The sequence below is a fragment of the Cherax quadricarinatus genome, chromosome 3, assembly GCF_038502225.1.
Source record: "Cherax quadricarinatus isolate ZL_2023a chromosome 3, ASM3850222v1, whole genome shotgun sequence".
Classification (NCBI taxonomy): Eukaryota; Metazoa; Arthropoda; class Malacostraca; order Decapoda; family Parastacidae; genus Cherax; species Cherax quadricarinatus.
This window is the reverse complement of record NC_091294.1, coordinates 27,570,168-27,575,167: the sequence shown is the minus strand read 5'-3', so window position 1 is coordinate 27,575,167 and position 5,000 is coordinate 27,570,168.

The window sequence follows — 5,000 nt, the reverse complement described above, 5'->3', positions numbered from 1 at the left end:
CCCATGATCAGGAGCTTTGCCCTGCATGCATGAGCTCTTCTGGCCACTGTAGCCAGTGTGTCAACCATCGCTCTATTGCTCTCGTCATACTCTTGCCTTGGCCTCCTGCTGTTCTGTGGTGGGTTATACATCACTGCAATTATCACCTTGGGACCTCCAGAGTGAAGCGTTCCCGCTATGTAATCACTTTCTTCTCTGCTGTCTCCTCTCTCCAGCTCATCAAAATTCCATCGGTGTTTGATCAGCAATGCCACTCCTCCACCCCCCCTGTTCCTTCTGTCTTTCCTCAGGATCTGGTATCCCACTGGAAAGATGGCATCTGTTATCATACCTGTAAGCTTGGTTTCTGTGATCGCTGTGATGTCTGGTGATGCCTCTTTGACTCTTTCGTGCCACTCCTCCCACTTGTTTGTTATTCCATCAGCATTTGTGTACCATACTTTCAGTTTCCTTTCCAACACTGTGGTTTGGGGGGCCTGTGGGGGTGGGAGACCTGGTAGCATACTGTGGGATTCTATGGTTCGGGGTTGGGTGGAAGCTGTGGGTATGGATTGTATTGTGTGTTGGGATGGTGTGATAGGTTGTGGGGTTCTGAGGATAGTTGTGTGTGTGCTTGCCCTTGCTGCTCTGTTCTGCTCTGACTGACCTCTGCTGGTTCCATCCTTGTCTCCTTTCCTAGCTCCTTTCGCTTTTTTGTCCTCTCCCTCAGCTGCTGTCTCTCTGTTTGAGTTCTGTCTCTGTCTAGGAACACATTCTTGTACTCTTCCGAACTTTTCAACCGTGGTTTCTCTTGGGGGATCCTGTTCCACACTGTTTTTGTCCTGAGAATCAGCTTGATCGGTCGGTTTCTCCCCTTCAAGTACCCCCCTATTCTCTGAAAATTTACAATCTCATCCATGTCTTCTCCCCCTATTTCCGTGATGATTTTCTCAATCTCCTTTCTTTCTTCCTGCCGTCTTTCAGTGTGTGTCCTTTCCTCTCTCTCCCGAAGCCCATGGATAATCACTGATTTTGCCCTTTCCTCCTCCCATTGCCTCTCCCTCTGTGACTCTGGTTCCTGTCTGTATGTGGTCATTTTCTCCCTTGATTTTTCCCGTGGCTCTTGGTAGCATGGTTGTGCCTCAGCATTCGACCTATCTCCCTCTCCATCTGCACCCATCTGCTCTTCCCTTCCACTCCCTGGTCCTTCTTTGCAGGCTGATATGACCTTAGCATAATTCATATCCCCTTCCTTCCTGTTCAGCCTCTCAGCTTCGTATGGTGTGTCTTCTCTGGTCACTACCCCTGAGACTTGCTTCAGTCTGTTTACCTCAAATTCTAGGACCTTTACCCTGGCTACTGCAGTTTCGACTTGTGCCTCCCAATTCTTCGTCTCCTTCTCCAACCTCTTTTCCCATTTCACAGTGAGCTCTTTCTCCATTTTTTCAGAAAGCTCTCCTAATTTTCTCTCCCATTCTTGCTCTATCCTTTTCCACTGCTCCTCCATCCATTCCTCCCTACCAGTACCATTGTCATCTGATCCCTGATTCCTGCGAATCCCAACCATTTTTTTTTTTTAGTGAAAGAGAGAGAGAAAGAGAAAAAGAAAAAGGGGGAGAGAGTGAGAGAGAGGGAGAAAGAGAGAGAAGGGGAGGGTAGAAGGAGGGGAAAAGAAGGGAAAAAGGGGGAGAAAGTGAGAGAGAAGGAAAAGGTAAGAGAGAGGGGGAGAGTGACAAGGGAAGAGAGAGAGAGAGAGAGAGAGAGAGAGAGAGAAAAGAAGAGGAAGAGAGAGAGTAAGAGAGGAAGAGAGAGAGGGAGAGGGAGAGAGAGAGTGTGTGTGTACTCACCTAGTTGAGGTTGCGGGGGTCGAGTCCGAGCTCCTGGCCCCGCCTCTTCACTGATCGCTACTAGGTCACTCTCCCTGAGCCGTGAGCTTTATCATACCTCTGCTTAAAGCTATGTATGGATCCTGCCTCCACTACATCGCTTCCCAAACTATTCCACTTACTGACTACTCTGTGGCTGAAGAAATACTTCCTAACATCCCTGTGATTCATCTGTGTCTTCAGCTTCCAACTGTGTCCCCTTGTTACTGTGTCCAATCTCTGGAACATCCTGTCTTTGTCCACCTTGTCAATTCCTCTCAGTATTTTGTATGTCGTTATCATGTCCCCCCTATCTCTCCTGTCCTCCAGTGTCGTCAGGTTGATTTCCCTTAACCTCTCCTCATAGGACATACCTCTTAGCTCTGGGACTAGTCTTGTTGCAAACCTTTGCACTTTCTCTAGTTTCTTCACGTGCTTGGCTAGGTGTGGGTTCCAAACTGGTGCTGCATACTCCAATATGGGCCTAATGTACACGGTGTACAGGGTCCTGAATGATTCCTTATTAAGATGTCGGAATGCTGTTCTGAGGTTTGCTAGGCGCCCATATGCTGCAGCAGTTATTTGGTTGATGTGCGCTTCAGGAGATGTGTCTGGTGTTATACTCACCCCAAGATCTTTTTCCTTGAGTGAGGTTTGTAGTCTCTGACCCCCTAGACTGTACTCCGTCTGCGGCCTTCTTTGCCCTTCCCCAATCTTCATGACTTTGCACTTGGTGGGATTGAACTCCAGGAGCCAATTGCTGGACCAGGTCTGCAGCCTGTCCAGATCCCTTTGTAGTTCTGCCTGGTCTTCGATCGAGTGAAACCTTCTCATCAACTTCACGTCATCTGCAAACAGGGACACCTCAGAGTCTATTCCTTCCGTCATGTCGTTCACAAATACCAGAAACAGCACTGGTCCTAGGACTGACCCCTGCGGGACCCCGCTGGTCACAGGTGCCCACTCTGACACCTCGCCACGTACCATGACTCGCTGCTGTCTTCCTGACAAGTATTCCCTGATCCATTGTAGTGCCTTCCCTGTTATCCCTGCTTGGTCCTCCAGTCTTTGCACCAATCTCTTGTGTGGAACTGTGTCAAACGCCTTCTTGCAGTCCAAGAAAATGCAATCCACCCACCCCTCTCTCTCTCTTGTCTTACTGCTGTCACCATGTCATAGAACTCCAGTAGGTTTGTGACACAGGATTTCCCGTCCCTGAAACCATGTTGGCTGCTGTTGATGAGAGCGTTCCTTTCTAGGTGTTCCACCACTCTTCTCCTGATAATCTTCTCCATGATTTTGCATACTATACATGTCAGTGACACTGGTCTGTAGTTTAATGCTTCATGTCTGTCTCCTTTTTTAAAGATTGGGACTACATTTGCTGTCTTCCATGCCTCAGGCAATCTCCCTGTTTCGATAGATGTAGAATATTGTTGTTAGGGGTACACATAGCGCCTCTGCTCCCTCTCTCAATACCCATGGGGAGATGTTATCTGGCCCCATTGCCTTTGAGGTATCTAGCTCACTCAGAAGCCTCTTCACTTCTTCCTCGGTTGTGTGCACTGTGTCCAACACTTGGTGGTGTGCCCCACCTCTCCGTCTTTCTGGAGTCCCTTCTGTCTCCTCTGTGAACACTTCTTTGAATCTCTTGTTGAGTTCTTCACATACTTCACGGTCATTTCTTGTTGTCTCTCCTCCTTCCTTCCTTAGCCTGATTACCTGGTCCTTGACTGTTGTTTTCCTCCTGATGTGGCTGTACAACAGTTTCGGGTCAGATTTGGCTTTCGCTGCTATGTCATTTTCATATTGTCTTTGGGCCTCCCTTCTTATCTGTGCATATTCGTTTCTGGCTCTACGACTGTTCTCCTTATTCTCCTGGGTCCTTTGCCTTCTATATTTCTTCCATTCCCTAGCACACTTGGTTTTTGCCTCCCTGCACCTTTGGGTAAACCATGGGCTCATCCTGGCTTTTTCATTATTCCTGTTACCCTTGGGTACAAACCTCTCCTCAGCCTCCTTGCATTTTGTTGCTACATATTCCATCATCTCATTAACTGGCTTCCCTGCCAGTTCTCTGTCCCACTGAACCCCGTTCAGGTAGTTCCTCATTCCTGTGTAGTCCCCTTTCTTGTAGTTTGGCTTCATTCGTCCTGGCCTTCCTGCTTCTCCCTCCACTTGTAGCTCTACTGTGTATTCGAAGCTTAAAACCACATGGTCACTGGCCCCAAGGGGTCTTTCATATGTGATGTCCTCGATATCTGCACTACTCAAGGTGAATATTAACTCCAGCCTTGCTGGTTCATCCTCTCCTCTCTCTCTTGTAGTGTCCCTTACGTGTTGGCACATGAAGTTTTCCAGTACCACCTCCATCATCTTAGCCCTCCATGTATCTTGGCCCCCATGTGGGTCCAAGTTCTCCCAATCGATCTCCTTGTGGTTAAAGTCGCCCATGATCAGGAGCTTTGCCCTGCATGCATGAGCTCTTCTGGCCACTCTAGCCAGTGTGTCAACCATCGCTCTATTGCTCTCGTCGTACTCTTGCCTTGGCCTCCTGCTGTTCTGTGGTGGGTTATACATCACTGCTGTTACCACCTTGGGACCTCCAGAGTGAAGTGTTCCCGCTATGTAATCACTTTCTTCTCCGCTCTCTCCTCTCTCCAGCTCATCAAAATTCCAGCGATTTTTGATCAGCAACGCCACTCCTCCACCCCCCCTGTTCCCTCTGTCTTTCCTCAGGATTTGGTATCCCGTTGGAAAGATGGCATCTGTTATCATACCTGTAAGCTTGGTTTCTGTGAGAGCTATGATGTCCGGTGATGCTTCTTTGACTCTTTCATGCCACTCCTCCCACTTATTTGTTATTCCATCAGCGTTTGTGTACCATACCTTCAGTTTCCTTTCCAACACTGTGGTTTGGGGTGCCTGTGAGGGTGGGAGACCTGGTGGCATACTGTGGGATTCTATAGCTCGGTGTTGGGTGGAGGCTGTGGGTATGAATTGTAGTGTGTGTTGGGATGGTGTGATAGGTTGTATGGTTCTGAGAATAGTTGTGTGTGTGCTTGCCCTTGCTGTTCTGTTCTGCTCTGACTGACCTCTGCTGGTTCCATCCTTGTCTCTTTTCCTAGCTCCTTTCGCTTTTTTGTCCTCTCCCTC